The sequence below is a fragment of the Thermobia domestica genome, chromosome 4 (assembly GCF_964235325.1).
Source record: "Thermobia domestica chromosome 4, izTheDome1.hap1.1, whole genome shotgun sequence".
Classification (NCBI taxonomy): domain Eukaryota; kingdom Metazoa; phylum Arthropoda; class Insecta; order Zygentoma; family Lepismatidae; genus Thermobia; species Thermobia domestica.
Window position 1 is genome coordinate 319097148 of NC_137457.1, and position 24204 is coordinate 319121351.

The 24204-nt window shown below is 35.5% G+C and overlaps 1 protein-coding gene across 1 annotated transcript in view; it reads left to right on the top strand.

Annotated features, from left to right (window-relative positions):
• Positions 1–24204, top strand: part of LOC145684361 (uncharacterized) — an 83835-nt gene that overhangs the window by 21887 nt on the left and 37744 nt on the right. The window lies entirely within an intron of this gene.

Sequence of the window (24204 nt, forward strand, 5' to 3'; positions counted from 1 at the left end):
AAAATATTTTCCGAGAATATTCCCTGGGAATATTCCCAAAAATGGGATATTCCGGGAATTTATGTACAAACACAAAAAAAAGTTGCATTCTATTATTATATTGTGATTTCAAACCAAAATTCGTTTTTATCATAGTATACTTATTACTGTTGTCTCCAGAGAATTCTTTAAAATGTATATTCTGAACGGTGTTAATGTTATTTTATAGGTTATTTTGTTCTGTTTAGAGACTATGGCCGTGTCCAAAAGTGCATAGTACACACTTCGAGGATGCACACTCGAAGTCTACAAATGGAGTGCACACTAAATAGTGTACACTTCGTAAAATTAGCTTTTGATCAGCACTTGGTTACAGCGCCTCGTTGTGGTGGAATATGGAACATTGATGACAAAAGAAGGGAGAATTTCGCGTACTAGAAAAAATTAGCATGCGTTTTTTCTTTAAATGAATGACTTTCCAGTTATATTAAAGATAAATAAACCGTACAGATTGACTATATGGGGTAACCATACAATGATTTAAGAGTTTTTTTCATGTATGCCAACAGCTTCAGCTTTGCCATGCCTGCAAATATTTGTCATTTTGGGTATTTCACGCGCAGATTAACAAGAGCGGAGCATAAATGCAATACATATATAATATATGTGTGCGTTGTCTTATGTGCACAATAAACTCGTAACAGCATAAAAAACACTAAACTATTGGCGATATTCTACTTTATTAGGCATGCTTGCGGAGGGAATATTTAATAATCTCCCGAAAGAAGAGTAGCACTGGTGATTAGGGCGCTGAAGACACTTTTGCGAATTAGTTTAGGAATTTTATTGCAACTGAAAATAGGCAACGTACAAGAGCGTTAGGACACCGAGGGGAGCGGTATTTACAATAATGTGGCACAAAACTACTTTGGGAGAGGGTTGATACTGAGTATAATTGCTTCCTGTACGGTAGATTACACAACAATGACAGTATAATTGTTGTAGTTCTTCTGTATTCTTTCAGTTCAGGCATACTGATTGAACTCTTTCTACCATATTGCGCTAATATTGAAGTTCCTTAGATGTTATTCTTTCTCTGTGAATTTATTGATTTTACCTGGAAATCATCGAAATAGTGTCTCCGTATTCTTAATCTACAGCAAAAGTTAACACATAGAAGGATGACAAGGAAAGAAATGGTAAAGTTGAACAACATGAGGACCAAAATTACAGGAAAAAGCTATTATGTCGCTATGAAATACCAATTTATAAGGATAATGCATACTCAGGGCGGATAACCCTAATTAAAGTAGTATGGTAAAAATAACAAAAAAAAAAAGTGAGATTACTATCTTATAAGCCTGCTTGAATGGAGTTCTGTATATTGTATACACTTCAACATTTACGTGCATTTTACTACGCTTTCGGCGCCCTACATCTCTCTTGAAATATACTCTCCTACATGCTTCCCACTGCGAAAATGGTTATTCAGTAACGAAACAAATCCCCTGCTCCAAATATAAACGTAAAATAAACTACTAAAAATATAATAAGAATTTTATGAAAACTAAGAGACGGTTTTATGAAAAAATACAGTATGTAATGTAATGGCTCTCATTGTTCAACTATACGGACGAAATTATTTGTTCATAATCTTTTAATACTGGGTACAGTAATGGGATTATATGAATTAAGAGGAAGGCAAGTCTTTACTTTGGACATTTCTTTCAATGAATCGTTCAATGAACCGATTCGTAACGAAGACGGAAAAGAAAGTGCTCTGCGGGGTTCCAACCAGCCTTCACTCGCTAACACTCGCTCGTCAATATTATGTGAATTAAATATTATACTTTGGTACAAAAAGGAACCAACCTAGCTACTACCTTATATACAGTATATGGGTGAAGAGGCAAGTTCTTAAAACCGGAACCGAGAGATCAAATCGCTAAATCGAAGAATAAAAAAAAATGAAATGGCCATAGTAAAGACTTACCAGGAGTAATTTGTGAAATCTTTGATAAATGTGGAGAAAGGAATTTTTGATCTGTATTTCACTTTTCGGTACCTGTCAAAAATACACAATGTACGGTAATTGGTATATTACAGTCTCTCTCAAGTGCAAGTAAATATGGTATCGTTGAAAGGAATTCGTTTAGAATCAAAACTATAAAATTAGGCTTATGTGTCTATGAATTAACATTTGCGGCTGCGGCTGTAGCTGTAGCTATAGAGAAATGAATAATCTATGTATACTATGCTAGAACTTAATATATTCATACACCATTAAAATTTGTAATTTACGTGCAAATAGCCGCATTACCGATAGTGCAACTATTTCAATTAAGCTACATAAACCATGTAATATTTAAGCACAAATGTCTTTATAGCATTATTAAAGAAACTATTTGTTTGTTTTCCCTATACTATTTTAAATTCTATTGCATACTCAAAGAACATAACGTAAATACATTTGTTATTTGCGTAATATTTTTATATTCGACTTGTAAAACCACTAACTTGTATGTTTATCAAGTAAATTATTATAAAATCAGTCCACAAATATATTTACTTAAACAAAAATATTAAGAATATGCCTATTAAAATTTTATTAGGTCATTCTACGAGAAATCGCCATATTAAGCACACAAGTATACTAACGTAGTGTACATCCTCGCACACTACGCACTCGCACACTTGTGAACTTGGACCTTTTGACGCACACTAGGTGACGTCACTTCCGGAAATAAGCGTACTTCAAATGTGCACTTGTATCTTTTGGACACGGCCTATGTATGAGTGTATATTTACTTACAATATATTTTATTTAGTACATATATACGAAAAACACTGGCAATAGGAAGTCCTTTACACCGCTAACAGTAAATTTATATGTAAGTGGGTTTTCTAAACTTGACCCTACTACTAGAATTATTGAATTTTTAAACGTTATAAACAAATTAGTTTGGTGACTTCCTGAAAACATACATAGTCTGTTGAAAATTTCGTAAGGCTGCCAGTTTGTGGGATTACATATATATAGAATGTTGATGTTAGATACACTATGCTTTGTTAGTGTATTACTTTGTAGTACTAAATCTCTAATTTAAGATAGGTTATCTCGAGCAATATACACGGTGTTACAAAAATTCGGACACAAATCTTGGTATATTAATACACATGATAAAGGAGGCAAACAAATCCTAATTAACGCAAGTCTATAAACGCCGTTACTAACGAAACATCCCCAGTAGCAACCCTAATTTTGATGTGTAAACATTACATTTTAAGAGTATATGTATTTACGACTACAGAGATTTCTTTATTTAATATCTTATTCTTTCTCAGAGAGCGAAATTCGAATGAGACAGCAGGCAAACCGAAACCTATTATTGATGGTGGTTCGGAGTACTTCGTCTGTACAAAATTCGTCTGTACATTTATACATTAGTACTTTGTTACTTCCTAGTGCAAATGGAAATGGAAATGAAAAAAATCATATTAATTAGTTACATAAACTACAGTCAACAAAAATTCAATTGTTTTAATCTCCAAATTAATTTAAAAAATTGAAGTAAATGAGAATATATGTAAAAAAAATAGTCATATGGTTCTTATAATTTGGAAAAGAAAGTAAACAAATGCAAATAAATTCCTTCACGGAAATTTATATGCCAGGGGAGAAACACGAGAATATTCCCACTGCCCATCACTAGTCAAGACATACCTTAGGATATAGTTTTAAAGATCCGTGTATCAATGGATACAGGTGAAACTGATGCAAAATGTTTGGAAGAAGTTCAGAAAACCCAGTAATTCATAGAAATAGGAAATAATTTAATTTCCTCTTGAAGACATTTAATTATCAAACTATATTTAGAAAACTATCTTATTTCTTTAGTGCGATTGAAGTAAGTTTCGTTATAAGTATTCCGTAACTATGTTATTTAAAATAAGTAGATTTCATGATGATCGTAGTTAAATTTACTAACCTGATGTATTTAATTACTACATTCACAAATTAAGTTTAGGTCGTATTAGCTTGAGGAAACATGAACACTGCTGAAGCAAATGGTCAAACATATCGCATCTTGAATTGCTTGATTGTTGTCAAATACAAGAACTCAAATCTCGAACAGCAGCCATCACTTTTTCCTTTTGGTTATTTATGATAGTTTTGGTATGAAAACTAGTTCTTTCTTCGTCACAAACAAGTTTCTTACCAGTGAAGGTGGAAACTGCTTTTTTCTTTCAAAAAATAATTTTAACAGATGTAGAACGGCTTCTTTCTTTCCTTTTTCCCGGACAGGTTGCTCGCCGAGGGAATGTTATCCTTCATACGTGACAGGCAAACATGTTCCATAGAAGCTCAGAAATCTTAATTCTAAAAGTCCTTCAAATATTACTCTTTATTTCTGATATGCAATTTTTAAAAAAGTTCACTTAAAAGAGAACATTAATAATAGGTATGCCTTTTTTCCACGATTTGAGAAGATATTTCGTTTACAGTTGTTGGAATTTAGTGCTCGGGCTTCATTTCTCAGTGGCGTTGAATACTTTGGAAATAAAAACGAAGCACAAAAAAAAAGTATGGCAAAAGAATTATTTTGATAAATGAAAACGTAATTTTCTCTACGATACTGCAAAGTGATACGAAATATGTATCTTTGTAAACATAAAGCTAAGTATTCCGTGTTAACTGATTCATTTGTTCTGGTGGTTCATTTCGGATATAATACTTTCAAACACTGAAGATATGAGAAACATATGCCTACAGCTTAGGCTGAGCTCTCTACCAACTAACTTACTAACTTAATGGCATATAACCCGGAGATTCAATGTTGCGTTCACAAAAGCTCCCCACTGACTTCTATCTTTAGCCAATTGGATCCAGTTTCTACTTTGTATTCCTATCTCTGCGAGATCCATCTTAATATTGTCCTCCCATCTGTGCCAAAATCTTCCGATTTTGGTTTTCCTATTGGTCTTCCAGTCAAGACTTTGAAAGCGTTTCTACTTTCTTCCATTCTAGCTACATACCTGTCCACCTAAGTCTTACCTGCCCACCTAAGTCTAGACTTGACGACCCTAACAATGTTGCGTAAACCGTATAAATTATGTAGTTCCTCGTTATGAAGTTTCCCCCATTCCCGTTCCTCTTGGGTCCGAATATTTGTCTCAGGATCTTGTTCTTAGATACTTTCAGTCTATGTTCTTCCCTCAGAGTAAGTGACCATGTTTCGCAACCATACAGAACAACAGGCATGATTATCGTTTTATTTGAACCTTCAAATTTCTCGACAATTCGCGACAAGAGATTTTGAACCGAATAATAACACGAATTTCCTGCTTTTAGTCGACATTTAATTTCTTCGTGAATAAAATTTTCGTCTGTTAATATTGATCCTAGATATTTGAAAGTATCCACTTTATCAAAAGTATTATTTAATATTTTAACGGAACCATAATTTGCCATATTACGGTCCCGACGCACTTCCATATATTTAGTTTTCTCTGCATTTACTTCTAAACCCATCTCCCTGCAAGCGTGTAATAAGACCTGTGCATTTCTTTCTATTGTTCTCCTATCATCCCCGGTTAAATTTACATCATCAGAATATGCCATAACCTGGTGAATACCGTTCAACTGTAGGCCCTGGTTACAATCTTTGATTTTCCTTATAGCGTATTCCAGCATAAAGTTAAATATTAATGGCGGCAACGCATCTCCTTGTTTCAGGCCATTTTCTACGTGAAAGCTCGTGGACATAAATTCTCCTACCCGGATTTTACTTTCGGATTCATTTAAACCCATCGTAATTAATCCAATTAGCTTTCTCAGTATTCCAAGTTGTGTAGGAATGTTGTATAATGTTTCTCTCCTAACCGAGACGTACACCTTTCAAAAATCAATATATAATCGATGTACCGGGGTATTATATTCCTAGTTTTTCGAGTATGTGGCGAACTGTAAATGTTTGATCAATAGTTGATCGATTTCGTCTAAATCCGCACTGATAATCTTCAATAATTTCATCTGCATGTGGGGTCAATTTTGCTAATAGAATATTTGAAAGGATTTTATAGAATTTTGACAGAAGAGAAATGCCTCGATAATTATTACAGTCAGTTTTGTCGTCTTTGTTGCGAATTGGAACAATCATTGATTCCTTCCACTCTTGCGACAATTTTTCCTTGTTCCAGATAAGGAAAATGAGTTTATGTATCTTGTTCCACAATTTTTCGCCTCCAGTTAAAATTAACTCAGCCGGAATTTCATCTACACCCGGAATTTGTGTTTCTTTAATTTCTTTATAGCGGTTTCTACTTCTACTCAGTTGAGTTCTGGAATATACGGTTCTGCGGTGTGTACCTACTTTTCTCCACACAAATTAGTTTTCGGTTTCGTGTTCAGCAAATCGTCAAAGAAATCTTTCTATGTATTTCAGATGTTATTCGTATCAGTGAGAACTGTACCGTCAGATTTCTTTAATATATAAGCACGAGGTCGATAGCCTTTCTTAAAATCGCTGATCCCCTTATACAGGTCCCGAATATTTTTATTTTTATTGTTATCTTCAAGTTCCTTAATCTTGATTTTGAAAACATCGCGTTTCTTTGTTCTAAAAATTTGGAAAGTTTCTCGCCTGATATCTGCGAAATTTTGTGAAGTTATTTTGTTGGCAGTGTAATTTTGTCTGTTTTCTCTTCTTTGCTAGTTTAATGCTTTCCTGGTCGAACCATGGTTTGTTCCTACGTATTTCCGCGTGACCCAATTTTTCTATTGCTAAAATTTTAATGCTATCTCTAATTTCAATCCAAGTATTCTCAACACTATTGCACTCTGAATTTTCTAAAACCGAGAATCTATTCGAAACTTCAATCTGCTATTTCTTTCTTACCTGGCTCTCTTCCAATTAGTTTCAAATAAATCTCTCCGTTTTCGGACGTTGAATATTACCTTTATTCAGCGATAATCTCTCTCGTATTATCGCTACTACCAGGTAGTGATCAGTGTCACAATCAGCCCTTCTAAACGACCACACATTAGTTATTCTAGATTGCCTTCTTCTATCTACTAAAACGTGATCAATTTGATTATGTTTTTCCGTCTGGTAATGTCCAAGTGTATTTATGAACGACGCGATTTGGGAATTTTGTACTTTTCACGATTAGGTTTTTGGATGTTGCAAAGTTGCGGGTAAGGCTAACAACCTCATCCTGTAAAAAAAAGGCACTTGTTCAGAAACATTCAAAAAAGCCTCGGACAAGGACTGATAACTTGGCACGACCTCAGCAAAAGAAAATGGACATGAGATTTGGAACATATATTAGAAGTATTTATAGGCCAGGCGCGTTAAAATCCGTAACGAGTGAGTTAGAGAAATACAGGATGGACCTAGTAGGAGTTCAGGAAGTTAGACGGGAAGGAAATGGATCTGTGAATTCTAGAAACTTTACGTTCTTTTACGGGGAAGGAAATAAAAAAGGAATTCCCACATCGCGTCGTTCATAAATACACTTGGACATTACCAGACGGTAAAACTCATAATCAAATTGATCACGTTTTAGTACATAGAAGAAGGCAATCTAGAATAACTAGTGTCCGGTCGTTTAGAGGGGCTAATTGTGACACTGATCACTACCTGGTAGTAGCGATAATACGAGAGATTATCGCTGAATAAAGGTAATATTCAACGTCCGAAAACGGAGAGATTTATTTGAAACAAATTGGAAGAGAGCCAGGTAAGAAAGAAATAGCAGATTGAAGTTTCGAATAGATTCTCGGTTTTAGAAGATTCGGAGTGCAATAGTGTTGAGAATACTTGGATTGAAATTAGAGATAGCATTAAAACTTCAGCAATAAAAAAATTGGGTCACGCTGAAATACGTAGGAACAAACCATGGTTCGACCAGGAAAGCATTAAACTAGCAAAGAAGAGAAAACAGACAAAATTACACTGCCAACAAAATAACTACACAAAATTTCGCAGATATCAGGCGAGAAACTTTCCAAATTTTTAGAACAAAGAAACGCGATGTTTTCAAAATCAAGATTAAGGAACTTGAAGATAACAATAAAAATAAAAATATTCGGGACCTGTATAAGGGGATCAGCGATTTTAAGAAAAGCTATCAACCTCGTGCTTATATATTAAAGAAATCTGACGGTATAGTTCTCACTGATACGAATAACATCTAAAATACATAGAAAGATTTCTTTGACGATTTGCTGAACACGTACCGAAAACTAATTTCCGTGGAGAAAAGTAGATACACACCGCAGAACCGTATATTCCAGAACTCAACTGAATAGAAGTAGAAACCGCTATAAAGAAATTAAAGAAACACAAATTCCGGGTATAGATGAAATTCCGGCTGAGTTAATTTTAACTGGAGGCGAAAAATTGTGGAACAAGATACATAAACTCATTTTCCTTATCTGGAACAAGGAAAAATTGTCACAAGAGTGGAAGGAATCAATGATTGTTCCAATTCCCAATAAAGACGACAAAACTGACTGTAATAATTATCGAGGCATTTCTCTTCTGTCAAAATTCTATAAAATCTTCTATTAGCAAGATTGACCCCATATGCAGATGAAATTATTGAAGATTATCAGTGCGGATTTAGACGAAATCGATCAACTATTGATCAAATATTTACCGTTCGCCACATACTCGAGAAATTAGGAATACAATACCCCGGTACATCGATTATATATTGATTTTTGAAAGGCGTACGTCTCGGTTAGGAAAGAAACATTATACAACATTCTTACACAACTTGGAATACTGAGAAAGCTAATTGGATTAATTACGATGGGTTTAAATGAATCCGAAAGTAAAATCCGGGTAGGAGAATTTATGTCCACGAGCTTTCACGTAGAAAATGGCCTGAAACAAGGAGATGCGTTGCCGCCATTAATATTCAACTTTATGCTGGAATACGCTATAAGGAAAATCAAAGATTGTAACCAGGGCCTACAGTTGAACGGTATTCACCAGGTTATGGCATATTCTGATGATGTAAATTTAACCGGGGATGATAGGAGAACAATAGAAAGAAATGCACAGGTCTTATTACACGCTTGCAGGGAGATGGGTTTAGAAGTAAATGCAGAGAAAACTAAATATATGGAAGTGCGTCGGGACCGTAATATGGCAAATTATGGTTCCGTTAAAATATTAAATAATACTTTTGATAAAGTGGATACTTTCAAATATCTAGGATCAATATTAACAGACGAAAATTTTATTCACGAAGAAATTAAATGTCGACTAAAAGCAGGAAATTCGTGTTATTATTCGGTTCAAAATCTCTTGTCGCGAATTGTCGAGAAATTTGAAGGTTAAAATAAATAAAACGATAATCATGCCTGTTGTTCTGTATGGTTGCGAAACATGGTCACTTACTCTGAGCGAAGAACATAGACTGAAAGTATCTAAGAACAAGATCCTGAGACGAATATTCGGACCCAAGAGGAACGGGAATGGGGAAAACTTCATAACGAGGAACTACATAATTTATACGGTTTACCCAATATTGTTAGGTCGTCAAGTCTAGACGTAGGTGGGCAGCTATGTAGCTAGAATGGAAGAAAGTAGAAACGCTTTCAAAGTCTTGAGTGGAAGAGCAATAGGAGAACGTCTAATCGGAAGATTTTGGCACAGATGGGAGGACAATATTAAGATGGATCTCACAGTGATAGGAATACAAAGTAGAAACTGGATCCAATTGGCTAAAGATAGAAATCAGTGAACGCAACATTGAACCTCCGGGTTATATGCCATTAAGTTAGTAAGTTAGTTGGTAGAGAGCTCAGCCTAAGCTGTAGCCATGTTTCTCATATCTTCAGTGTTTGAAAGTATTATATCCGAAATGAACCACCAGAACAAATGAATCAGTTAACACGGAATACTTAGCTTTATGTTTACCAAGATACATATTTCGTATCACTTTACAGTATCGTAGAGAAAATTACGTTTTCATTTATCAAAATAATTCTTTTTCCATACGTAGTGTTTCACGCTCTTATCAGAGAAGGGTGCGTAACGGAAATCATTAATATGTCCAAGTTTTATAACTGAATAATGTAAAGTAATATACTTGGCCTGTGCTGTTATGTATGTCGTCTTTGTCTTGCGTCCCTGAGAGTAGGTTATTGCATCGTTTCTCTGAAGATGGTTAGAGCTGGGCATTATTTCTCGGGAGTCAAAAACTTAATCATTCACCACATTGAATATAACAGACTTATCAGGTTCAATAACAGGGAAGAAGATTAAAGGAAAATCAAAGATTAAACACTGAGTTGGTGTTCAATGACAGTTTTTTAATGGTTTAAAATCATATTTGTTTTCATCTTCGTTTTATTTCCCCCATGTTACCGTATGTATTTCGTTGTCAGATATCCAGATACTGAAGTCAGTGGCGTAAATGTGTCTTCAGCAATCGGGGGACGAGTAAGATCGTTCCCATAATATATATATATATATATATATATATATATATATATATATATATATATATATATAGATAGATAGATAGATAGATATTAGCTGAGTTCAAAATATTTATGAAGTTGAAAAACAATGCTGTGGTGGTTCAGGGGTGCAGAGTTGTCTTCAACATTGGGAGTCGGGCAGATTTGAGCCTTATTCTGCAAGGTGTGGAAAGATGAGACTGATATTACGGTAGATGAATCTGATTTCTGAGGTAAACCTGTTGTATATCAGGCCATGTAGATGAAGTAGTGGTACATATTAGTATTACAAATCAGTGCCGTGAATACATTCTGAAATCAGAATAGATGCATATTTATAATTGGTATGTTCCTACTTACGCATCCACAATGATCCACATTAAAATTTATGAAAATGAAATGAAATCTTTGAGTTTTACGTCCCACGGTTATGCCGGTTAGGCTAAAGGAGACGGTGATTATGAGAAATGAATGAATGAAATACGGATACAAATCATGACAATTTCAAATCGGATTATTGTGGGAGACAGTCCCCCCTGTTCCATGATTGGAGGGAGCATATTCCCCTCATCCACCCGTGATTTCTGCCAGTAACTGAAGGGCCAAGCAATCTTTGCGAGGGGCAGGGAGTGCTGGCTCTCTTGGCCTACCAGGTCGGTGACCGTGATTCTATAGAATGGTTTATATATATATGCTTGTGTGTGTGAGCACCCTCAAAGAGTTTCTGGCTACACCACTGGACATACTACGTATTTATGATGAAGATTAATAGTTTGCTTTTAATTACGATTACAATTACGATGCATTACCTACGATTAAAGCATAACTATTTTTATACTATTATTTACATAACCTACATGCTTCAAAAAGGCATTGAACTAACCATTTCTGTTTTGTTCTATCTCCTTGATGTTAGCGCTCGTACGTTCTGTACAAAAACTATAGATTAGTCCAAAATATATAGAGTTTTGGAAATATTTGAGAATACACCAGTTTATATCTAAAGCAAAATGTAGAGTTGCAAGTGATGAAGAGGTGTGAGAAAGCAAGTAGTTGGGCATTCGCAGTCGACAGAAAGCAAACGAAAACCCTGATGCTTGCAATATTCCTGGAAGCCCACGGAACATCGCATACGACAAGAGGAAAGACAGAAAATGTGCATCTGAGTGACGCGCATGCGTAGGTTCTGCTTGTGAAAGTAAGGCGAGAGAGCGCTTCCAGAAGAATGCAGTGGAAATAATTGTGATAATTACAAGCAAACAATTTATATATAATGAAATACATACTTTTTCTTATTAACAGGGGATGCCGGGAATACTGGCGTTCCGTTACGCTACGCCGCTGGTTCTTTGTTATTCAAGTGAAGTAAAAATAAAATCAATAGTGCAAATTCAACGTGAGTTATAGCTATTGAAGTGAGAACCAGTTATTGCCTTTAAAACAACGGTTTGGCAGCCATTTTCCAATATGGACGCCAAACCCGTCACCGGATATTTCAGGACTTTTAATATTTGTTATATACACCTTTTCCAAGGTATCTGTAAAATTTCAGGTTATTATGTTTTTTTTTTTCTGGGTTAATGTATAAGAAAACTAATCGGATCAAGGGGAATTTTGGTGATTTTTAAAAAGAAATCTCTCCCTTACTTCCTACATGTGCAGTAAAGTGGTAAGTGTGATGCATGGTCTGCAAACCTAATCCTTTGTTATTCGGATTAAATAAAAATAATATCTATAGTGCAGATATAACGTGAGTTATAGCTATTAAAGTGAGAACAAGTTAATACCTTTAAAAAAAACACGGCTTGGCGGCCATTTTCCAATATGGCGCCCAAACCCGGCAAAAGATATTTCAGAACGTTTAGTATGATGGTATGAACACCTTCTCAAAGTGTATGTGCAAAATTTCAGCTTGTTATGATTTTTTTCTGGGCTAATATATAAGAAAACTAATTGGAGGAAGGGAAATTTTGAGAATGTTTAAAAGAAAATTCCTCCGTTACTTCCCGCATGTGAAGCAAACTAGTAAGCGTAATACCTGATGTGTAAGCGTAGCCCTTTTTATTCGAATGAAGTAAAAATAACAGCAATAGTACAAATACAACGTGAATTATAGCTATTGAAGTCAGAACCAGTTATTATTTAGAAAAAGCACACTTTGGCGGCCAAGCGCGTAACCGGATATTTCAGGACTTTTAGTATGTTGTTATATACACCTTACCAAAGGTATATGCGAACTTTCAGCTTATGATTTTTTCGGCTTAATTTACTTATTGACTGTACTACCCAAAAGGATAATATAGGTTAAAAACCTTAGAAATTTTCATTTCTGGCAATTTTCTACAATAGATCGGAATCACATGGACTTCCGAAACTTACAGAGGTACATATTCCAGTCCTTTGCTACCATACTAAATTTCAAAACTTACCAAATTTCAAAATTTAAAGGGGTTAGTCCAAGGTATTCCTCCCGAAATTTAGGATGTGTCAATGTACCCCTGCCAAATTTAGAGGGTGTGATCCTAGGTACAAGTAGGTCACTGATCCCGGACCAGGATCTATGGGTCCTGAGGCAGGGGTCATTAAGCAGTAGCGTATTTTGTGAGCTAACGGGCCTACCGGTGGTAGCCCTGGGATATTTCAAAATAAAGTTATTCTAATATAAACTAAATTATATTGATAAATTTAAGCTTTAGTATTTTCTTTCAATGATACAAGTTTCTGATAAATCTACGTACTGAGAACGATCAAGTATTTTCCTCGCATGCAGTCTGTCTCGCTGTCATTAGAGAGTTTCGACACGACAACGCAGAAGTTGCCGCTCTCTAGGTATAATAGCAAAAATCGTTATGTCACATTTCCCTTCACTCCATCTCCGCCCACAGTGTACGAACGGGCTGCCAGGTAACAGCAGTTTCCTCTGGAGAAATCGGTTTCTATGGCGTGAGCGAAGAGTAAAGGGAAATTACACGAGGAATGACGAGGCATTTTGGAAATCTCTGGGAATTGTCTAGGACATCTTTTGAGCCTTGTTCATTAGCGGCTTGCGCCAACGCAACAAAACTTTTGTGTTTTACAGAATTTTGCGATAGTTTGTATAACCGTTATAAATGTGTGTTTCATTATTTGCGTTTCGTTGTCAAGCCTTTTACAGACTGAGAATTCATTGTTGGATAATTGCTTATTTCAGTGTTCTTTATTACTCTTTTAGCTTCCATTTTCTCTGGTGTTTAGGATTACCCCTGTCCAAAGCAAAATATATGGTTACTTCAAGGAAGAGAATAGGTAGAAATGTGCGATCGTTGTTCCGTAGTACTAATAAGTTAATATATGTCTTGCTAGTGGAGAGAAAATCGTATTTATCTACTTACTAAAAGGAAAGTGTGTTGCAACGTTTTTTTTATTTTGAAGACAGTACAATAACGTGGAAACTGAACTACAATAATAATAATAATAGTGTACAAATGTTATAAAGGTTAGTGGTAGCCCAAGTCATTAGGACTAGCTCGGAAGAGTAATGCTCCCGGAAGTAGGAACGAAATACACGTTTCTAATTGGTTGGGGTTATCCATTTCATGCCACGTACCATTCATATAGCAGAAATCGAAGGTCTGCTGCTGTCGGTCCTTCTGGCTGTGTGCTAGCGCTACGTGCTAGTAACTGAAATTGCTTTTGGCGTGGGTTCAAACCCAGCCCAAGGAAAGTTCTTATTTTTCAAAAAAATTTCATTACACATTTTTCATTAAAATAAGATGAAAATAATACTCAAAAAAGTGGTTTACTTACTTTTGTGCAGATAAGTAGTACTAGTACAACTAGTAGTAGGAGGAGTAGGAACGGGTTAGAATCCCCGCAGTGCTCGTTTTGTTCCACCTTGATATAAATTTTTGGGGCCAACTTAAAACAGCTGCTAAGATAGCGTGCGAAAAGACGTACTTCCCGAAGTATTACTCTCCCGAGCGAGTCGTAAGTCATCAAACCAGTATACGCTACTGCCATTAAGCAGACTGCTACGCAATGCAAAATCTGGAAACCATTGTAACGGTTATATTAGTATCGATAACTGAAACGCATATTACTTTGGCGCAAAGTAGAACGAAATGAGACACCAAAGGCCTATTTCACTGTTGAACTTTGCAACTTTCCACTTTGCAAAATTTCTAAAGTGAAGAGTGTTTGAGTTCCACTATTGCCGGTATTTTTGAAGAACTTTGCAATTTGATGTTCTGCAACTGGAAAGTTGCAAAGTCCTTGAAAAATTTCCATTCATGAACAGAAAGAGTTCCGAGATATGATTGTAATTGAAAGGTGAAGAACAATATGTAGAGTCACAAATTACAGTGCATACTGGGAATTTTATTCTAGAGTATGACTAGACTTTCTATGAACGACATACAAGACAAAAATGTTAAAATCCTTGAGTAATGAATAAGTAACGTTTCTGTTGTAAACTAGTAATTATTAATTGAGTTAATTCATGTGTTCCAGTGAAGTAAGTGTGTTCCTATTATTTCATTTAGACTGAGTCCTTCTAGTATTTAACAAGTTAGTGATAATTCTTACCATGAAATGCTGAAGTACCGGTTTCATAAATGTTATTTGAGTCATATTTGTTCTTAAGCAAATGTTTCTGCAAGTAGGTATTTCGCAATCGCTTTCATGACGCACAAGTTAGTTTATTATGAACAACTGCAGAATAACTTAAAAAGGGTATGTTTACTGAATGCATTTTATATAAGACTATTTATTTACACTTCCGTAGTTGGTATTGTGTCTTCCAACAAACCTAATAAATTATGAATTTAGTTGGGTCTCAGCGACAATTATTGTTGTATAGTAAAATATACACAATATAAATCAGTTAATTAAAAATAGGAATATGTTATCTCAATATGAGTTTTGGTACATTTGTCCTGTGCTATACACCTGAAGAGTGTTTTCCCTTGTGTGTTTGCCAAGTGTGCATCTGCCTGTGAGTAATTATAGTGCTACTTCGTTTATGTTCCCCAATGTGCTCCAATACGAATTTTACTCGCTCACGTGTCATACGACAGAATTCTTATACTGAAGTAAATTCATGCCATGGAAGTTGGTTGTGCTTTTATACACTTTCTTAGGAGTCGCATCCTCACTTGATTCATCACTTGATGAACATAATAACCTCTGAAACATTTTCAAACGACAATGGCTCTTAGTCAATCATTCAGGCAAAGCGAAACTTCTCTTTGCAAAATACGACACAACTTGCAAACTCTTCCTTTACACTTTTCAGTTTTAAGATGATGATGGAACAAAAGTCAGATATTTATGCAAATTCTTTGCAACTTTTGTCTTTGCGCTTTTCACTTTTCGCTTTGCAGAAATATTTTTTCGTCGAACATAAATCTTATTGCAAATTGCAAAGCGCAAAGTGAAAAGTTGCGAAGTTCAATGGTGAAATAGGCCCAGTATGGAGCTTTACTTTCACATTCCAGTAGTTTTAAATGTTCGTGTAAACAAGAGATTAAAAATACCTTCTATAATGTTTACTTCCTGATGAATTAGGAAATGATCAATCGTTGTAAGGTATTCCCATCCCGATGGACAATTGGGGATTACATGCGGAGGAGGCATCCAACCTCCGCCTGCAAAATAAAACAAACAAACGTAATAAACAGTTTCTGCATTATCAATACTGAGAGGTCCAAAAGTTCAAACAATGTAACACAATTAACTTTACAAAATTAATGAGGAGATAACGGTAACAAAGGATCTTTATTCAAGCTATAAAAATTAACACGTTTTTTTTGTATGAAAATTAGGAGAAAATATATAAAATATCATGCTCCTTGAATTCTATCACCAAGTACAAATTAGAAGTGTTTTGGTCTTTGCTGTGTTTAAATTTGAGTGTGAGTTTTTGAATTTGCCTTCGTATGCAACAGGAAGGTCTCTGAATCATGACAGAGGCTTCTTCGCGCAGCTGGTCAGAGCGCAAATACATCAGTAATGGTAAGCCTTTCTGCTGTTGGCCAAGCCAGTTCTCCGCTTACGTTCGACATGTGACATAACAATTAAGAAATTGGCGAAACTTTTATAGACATTATTTCATATTACCAAATACCCCTCACGTATTACTGTCGACAAAATTTTTCATTCGTCCTGATGAGAACGCCACATACGGTATTGATATCTTAAAGAACCAAACTAACTCCGTTTTTGTTCTTATCTAGGTCAGATATCAAAAATCACCGACACACATATCATGTCCCTAGCCTTAAGAGACTAAGATATAAATATCATTTTATAATAATTCCTATCACAATTACGCGCACTTCAACGTTGAATTTGCTAAAAGATCGTAACATACTGTTGCAAAGGTATGGGAATAATCACTCATCACGGAAGAGAGATTTGGTGGTAGAATTTGATAACTTCATAACTCATCATAGGAATTTTTTTATCTGTTTTGAAACTTGCTACGAGCTCGTTTTCTAGAGCAAATTGCTTTATTAAAGAGGCAGCCAACAATATGATTGATATCCTGCAAGCTAAGTATATTAAAAGAATTACTATGCAGATAGAATATAGGCTAAAATGTCGATCAGACAGTCTTATGTTTGGGAAATAACTGAGGCGAAATATTGGAGCTATGTGTTATCTGCGAAATGTGGGCACACAACAACTGCACTGGAAGCTCGAAGAATGTTTACATTTGTAATATTTGAAAATATTCATTACACAGAAAACTGATTTAAAAAAATAGTTCATAGTGACACTTTCAATATATTTTAATGTATCTTTCCCTTCATTGGTACAATGAATTTTCAATGGCTCTGTAATGAACTTTTTGATGGTTTTCCCATTATAATATTTTTAATGGTTTGTTATGAATAAAATATTACTTGTATAAATAAACTTATCATGCATATTTCTAAAATAGTTATTTTATTTATTTCTAGAAGGGGCTTATACGGTATTACCAATACAATTCTATATTTTTTTTCCCACTACAATATGACTTGATTTCAATTTTTAAAACCACTTTTTTTAACCTGTTTAGACTGTTTTGAATTTTAATATTTGGTATATGAAATGTTATAGTTAAAATTAGTATAAAGTCTCGTTCAAGAAATTTTAAAAAATCAATTATCAGAAAATAAAGAATAGGAGCTATATTAGAAACTTTACCTCTAAAATTAGGGACTATACAGGCCCGTAGCCAGCCCCAAAATTTAGGGGGGGGGGGCGACCCAACCATATTATACTTCATCACCATATTATAGTTCATTTGCAAGCCTACCGTGAAATTTTATGGGGGCCAGCCAAAACTTAGGGGGGCCCGGCCCCCTCTTGCCCCCCCCCGGGGATACGGGCCTGGGGCTATATTACCAAGTTTACAGTTTAAGGAAAGAGCTAAACCACCGTTGGGTGTTCGATCCTTTCTTACCTGAGCTCAAACCCAGGACTTCTTACACCAAAGGTATGAGCTAGTATTTAGACTAGGGCACAGAATATTTAAAACTAGATCAACAATATCATTCTAATTGCCTTTATAAACTCAATTCAATAAAGAGTCAATTGAACTAGTTGGCGTGTACAATGTACATACATGCATATGTATGTAATACGTACCTGTCAGTTCGAACATTACTCTCCCTGGAGGTGGTGCCGATGATCCCTGGTTAAATAGGTGGTCGGTAACCGGCTGGAAGTTCTGGAGAATGTCTTCGGTGTGTTGGTGGTGGACTATTACCAGCTGAAAAGAAAGATAAAATTAGTCGTTATGTTTTTATTTTAAATGTATCAAGAATAGTACACCACCATTTCTCTAATACGTCTCCAGAAACGTGGTACAGTCGTGAGTAAACCACCCTACAACCCAGGGGTGCCCATCCCCCCCAAAGCTGATGGCGCACTCCCCCCAAAACTAATAATCTCTTCCCTCCTCAAAACTCAAGTCCTCTAAAAACAATTGCCCAGTGTAGCAGTAGTTTTTATAGTACTAGTAATTGTTATTTTTTTGTTGCTTTTATTTCCTGTAGTAGTATTATAGAATGCTTGTAGTAGTAGTAGGGGCAGTAGTGATTATAAAAATGGCATTACTTTTATTAGTAGTCTTGGTAGTGTACAATACTAAGTATGTTCTATAAGGATATTGAAGGGTATAAAAACAGGGGGCGCGGTGGCTCAGTGGTAGAGCGTTCACCTCTGGTGCTTGGGGTCCCGGGTTCGATCCCAGCCCCCGCCAAGTGAACTTTGTGGTGGACAAACACCGTGCTCGTGGGTTTTCTCGGGGTTCTCCCGTTTCCTCCCACTTTCTTCATTCCACCTTTTCACTCATCTCTCATCATCACCGTCTCCTTTAGCCTAATCGGCATAAGCGTGGGACGTAAAACTCAAATATTTCATTTGAAGGGTATAAAAACTTCTACACACTGTGTATGGCACAGGTATTCTTTTTTTACAATTAGTAGTACTTTTTCTTTACAAAATATTGATATAATTCCCTTTTACATGAAAAGTAAGACGCAAGTTACAAGTTATTGAGTTTGATACCAAAAGAAAATGTTATCCTCTAAATTAGCCTACAAAAAGAAGTGATATCCATAAAAAAAAAAAAAAAAAAAACATTCCTGTAAAAGAGCCAAGTATGAGTAGCCTTAAAAATAGGCGCCAAGTTCTGGTGGACAACAGTTACAAACACTCACTGGCTCACTTCAAATTTAGATTTGCAACTTGGCTGTTGTCTGTATGGTTACCACTAGCTCACAATTATGTCAAACTACTTTATAATTTTCAACCGAACATAGGCAAGTTTCAAATCTAAATTTGAAAGTGATTCCTTGAGTGCTTGTAACTGTTGTTCACCAGAACTTGGCGCTCATTTTTGTGATTTCACTTCTTTTTAAGGCCGCTCATACTTTTTTTTTTTTTTTTTTTTTTACAGGAATGATTTTGTCGGATTAAATTATTACTGGTCGTGGTGGTGACATTAAACTACCCTTGATGTCCTTTATAGAGTAATAATTTTTTTCTTTGCTCACTCGACAAAGCAAATTTGTCTATAATATCGCTGTTGGGAATGCATTCTAAAATGTCTTTTTCGGAAGAAAGGACAAGCATGTCGGAGAGCCATACATCTCCCATGCTGCTTCTTAGTCTATTTTTTACAATCTTTACTTTACTCATAATCCTCTTTGCTGAGCAACTCGTTGCTGGTAATGACAGAAGTATCTGGTATAATATTGTTAGGTATGGAAAACCAGACATATTCAACAAACACCTGTAAGGCCTAATGAATCCTTTCTTCACCCACTGATCCAGACTGATCCAGATGTATCCACAAAGCGATAAACTGACCAGCCCATCCTTTCATATAGCAACTTGCGCGGTACTTCATTCATAGAGTTTCTAAGCAGGGGGTAGGGGTATTCATTCTCGAGACTTAAAAAAAAAATCGCATCGTGTTCCAATGTTATTCTGACGAGAGCAAAATTACTTATTCGACATTAGATTACAATTCTTCCCCAATTTTTTTATTCCCCTCAATTTTTTTCTCCATGGCACAACTTGCACCAATCATCCCTCCTGTGGGCGGCCCTTCTCTCTTAAAACGAACCAACCTTTCCTTTCATACTGCTACTTGCGCGGTACTTCATTCATCGAGTATCGAAGCAGGGGTACGGGGGTTCAGTGACGACGCCAGCTTTAAGTTCTTAGGGGGGCAAAGGAGGGGCAGATACATTTTCGAGGGGGCGGCTATTTGCCATACCAAAAATGACATATTTATTATGTCTGACTTATTTTACATTACATTGTGTATTTCGTTGCTGTTTTCATATTAGACCTACCTAATATGATTATTAATTAAACTTATTTCAAGTAAAATTTGTAACTAACAAATAAGTAACGTCTGCACATGAAGTATTTTTCAATGAAACTTTTGCAGCGTAAACATAAATTGAATTACTTTCGCGTATGCTACAAGTAACACATTCGTGTGGTGCTATATGCTACGTATCTCTCTCTCTCTTTATATATATATATATATATATATATAGAGAGAGAGAGAGAGAGAGAGAGAATTTACAAGGAATTGCTGAAAATGTCGTAGTCCAATCCAGAAGGGGTGTAGGTACTAGGTACAAAATGAAACCGTAGTTTAGAAAAACAAACATATCTCTGTATGTACAAATACAAATTTTCATATTAATAATGAAATTCTTATTGTTTCTCAGGCCTCTGAAGTGATTGTGTGCCCAAACAGCGAATTTCACGAACATCCAGATCCTAAATGTTATAACATTTTTGTTGCATCAAGGAAAGTCATCGAAGTAAATTAATTAGGAAATCAGTGAAACACCACGGGACTCTCCTCCGTTATATACAGTGGTGAAAAAGTAAGTGATTTAGTATAAACGTGACAATTTCTCAACAAATTATGCTTTACATCCAGGATGATTAAAAGCAATGACTCTTCCCAAAATCATGGATGCAATTTGTGACATTATTCTTGAAAATTGCAGCATTTCAGCCAGTGGTGGATACAGCCCGGGGCCGGAGGGCCTAGGACACCCCAGTTTTTAAGTGACAAAAATAATTTAAGCTATTATTTATATAGTTTTTAAAATGTATAGTAAACTCACGATATACTTATTATAGTCTGAGGTCTGACTGCACCCCGCTTTCTCAGTTTTTACCTTCTCAGCAAACCTTGTGTCAGAGATTCTTAGTATTTCTTTGGAACTCGTCCGTAGCATAATTCAGAATGGTTTCTGTATGCGCAAGTTCTCGGCATAATGGGTTTCCAAAAAATCTATCAGGAGAATAAAAGAGTGACGGCATTAAGAGAAGTCTTCTTCCAATTTGACCGTAATGCTGATCAATTTCGCTCACGAATAGTAACCATGAACGAAATATGGTTGTGTCGCTATGATCCTGAAACGAAACAACAGTTAATGGAGTAGTAGCACTCATTTCTCCCTCGTCCCAAGAAGTTCAAGACACAGAAGTAGGTTGAGAAACTGTTTGTAATATTCTTCTGGGATAAGTATGGAGTCGTACTCATAGACTACCTCCGCAATGGTCAGATATTTAATAAGGAATTTCTACATTACTTACAAAACTGAAAGAAAAATTCAAAGTTCAACGCCGCAGAAAATGGAAAGAAAGGAATTCTGTTCCTTCAGGAGAATACAACTGTCCATCAAGCCCCTGCGAACACAACTGACATTGCATAATCTAGGATTTCAATGTCTAGATAATTCTTATTCCGCAGATTTAGCTCCGTCTAACTATTACGTGTACTTATTTCCCAAACTTAAATAACACTTGAAAGGACGCCATTTTAGATCTGATAGGGATAGTGTTACGAACAGTGGTGCGAGGAAATCTTCAGATTTTAAAACTTTTCTGCAAAAACTGGAGCACTGTACAAGGTAGTATATTGACTCCGGGGGAAGTGTAGAAGAAGTAAAACTTCACCATTCCACGTGCACTCCTTCTGGGTTGGGCTACGAATTTTTCAACAGTTCCTAGTTAATATGGTAGACGTCACGCCAGTACTTTGAAACAAAATAAGTAAGGGAGCACTAGTATATACCAATTACTAACGAAAGATCAGACTCTGACAATACGTTTTATTGGGAATCAATTTAATTTCATAAATTTATTATCATCATTTGCAGGAAGGGAAAACACAACTCTTTTTATCCCCTTCAAAAAATTAAGCCGTGGTAGTTGCAAACGAAGCTGTTATAAGCACATCCTCTGAATATTGAAAGCCGAGAATAATGTTTCAGAAAAAACAAGTATAGAACCTTTAAATAAAACAAAATACGAAACTGAAAACTTCAAACCTGGATAAATACAAACAAGTTACGTAACTGGTTTTACCTCTCTTTTGTTTCCAATCGAAGTTGATCCAATGAGAATAAAACAAGTCGACAAAATCTACTATTGTTCGCTAGGCACAATAATTAAATCATAAGAAAGAAGTATAACTAAAATTTACCTCAAAAGGCGCTAAATTAAAAAACAGAAATATATGTGCATACCCATACGCTCAAAGAAGAAAGCTTGAGGACTAATCTGCCACGTAGTAAATAAATGGAAAGTAGAATACAATTTGACAATTAGATTGGTTATGATACTGATATGAAACACTACATGTAGAATGTTTAAAGATTGTAGGAGTCTGGGGGGGGCAGTCTAGGTGGCAGTCAGGGGAGCAGAAGTAGCTACTAGGGGGGCACTTGCCCCCTTGCCCCCCTCTGGCGTCGTCACTGCGGGGGTTCCCCCCGGAAAATTTTTGAAAATTAGCTTCTCAAAATCGTATTTTAATGCTATTCCGACAGTAAAATTGCTAGTTCGAAAGTAGAGTAAAATCCCCCCCAAAATTTTTCTCAATGGCGCAGCTTGCGCCATACATCCCCCCTGTGGGCGACCCTGCTACAACCTGTAGACTCTATGTCACTAACTTCCGAATTAATTGAACCAGTGGAATACATAGAGAATTAGATTAAGTTTACATCAAACAAAGTTGCATCAATATCGTTCCAAGGTTATTGACAAAAAACATGTTGGATGTATAAATTCAGTTTTACTCAGAACTATACAAAATTGTAAATTATGTATAGGGCAATTGAAACTAACTGATACAAAAGGAACAGCTATTTTTGACTGTTACAATGACGTTTTCTAGAAATCCTGACGTATTTCAGGGGCATATATTATGGGATACCAGGTTTACCAACGGTAACCCTAGATCAATGCAAGAGGAAGTTATTATAATACGTATAAACCATTTTAGATTAATAATTTTACAGTTTAGTTTCTTCTTTTAATGGTACACTTCTGTTCACAAAAACTAAGACTGCCCTCCAGTGACTAAGTCCAAAGAATTTATCCTAGATTCATAGGAATTCTCTTAGGTTTCACTCATTTTTCTGCTTTTATGCCAGAGACAGGGGTGGAAATTAAAGAATAATATATCTATTGCATATTGTAATTTGGTTGACGGTCAAAACACAAATATCATACAGAAAAATATGATGATTTTAAGACGCAAATTTGATACGTAATTTATATTTTTAATGTAGATCAATTAAAAAGAGGAAATGTAAGTAGGAGCAATATCATAACCACAAATACACAACAATGGTTGAACATATGCTTTACGGGATTTGTTAATTGTTGCGCTATCAATTCAAGTGTCATCATGCTATGTCCTTGCCCGGTTACCTTCGTCGGAGAAAAAGAACCAAAGAGTAACTTTTACCAAAAGACAACCAAAACTAGTAGGTTAAAACAAAGAAAATGGTATTTTCTAGAAATGTGTATATCATCCTTTCCATGTTTTTCATAGGAAGTTGATAATAGAAAGCGGTTTTCGACTCTACAAGGGTTGAATATCTCAAAGAACAAAGTAAGATCACATCTCTTTACAATGTCAGTACTTTACGACAGAGTAATATTACATTTGTTAGAACATCATAGAACAGAAGGTAAACCAACACTTGAAGTACTCATATCTGTTAATATATTTTGCTGCTTATGTTCGAAAGTTTCTTTCTTTTCACCTCATTCTTCTTTTTTTTATATATATATATTAAAGTTGGAGCCTAAAAGCAATTCTTTTTCCACCGACTTAAATTTGAAAAGCGACTTTCATTTGACTCGTGTTTAAAGACACATTATAAAATAAATCATATAAAAATACTTTAATTCTATTAGTTAAATTGACCCCATACCCCCATGACGTA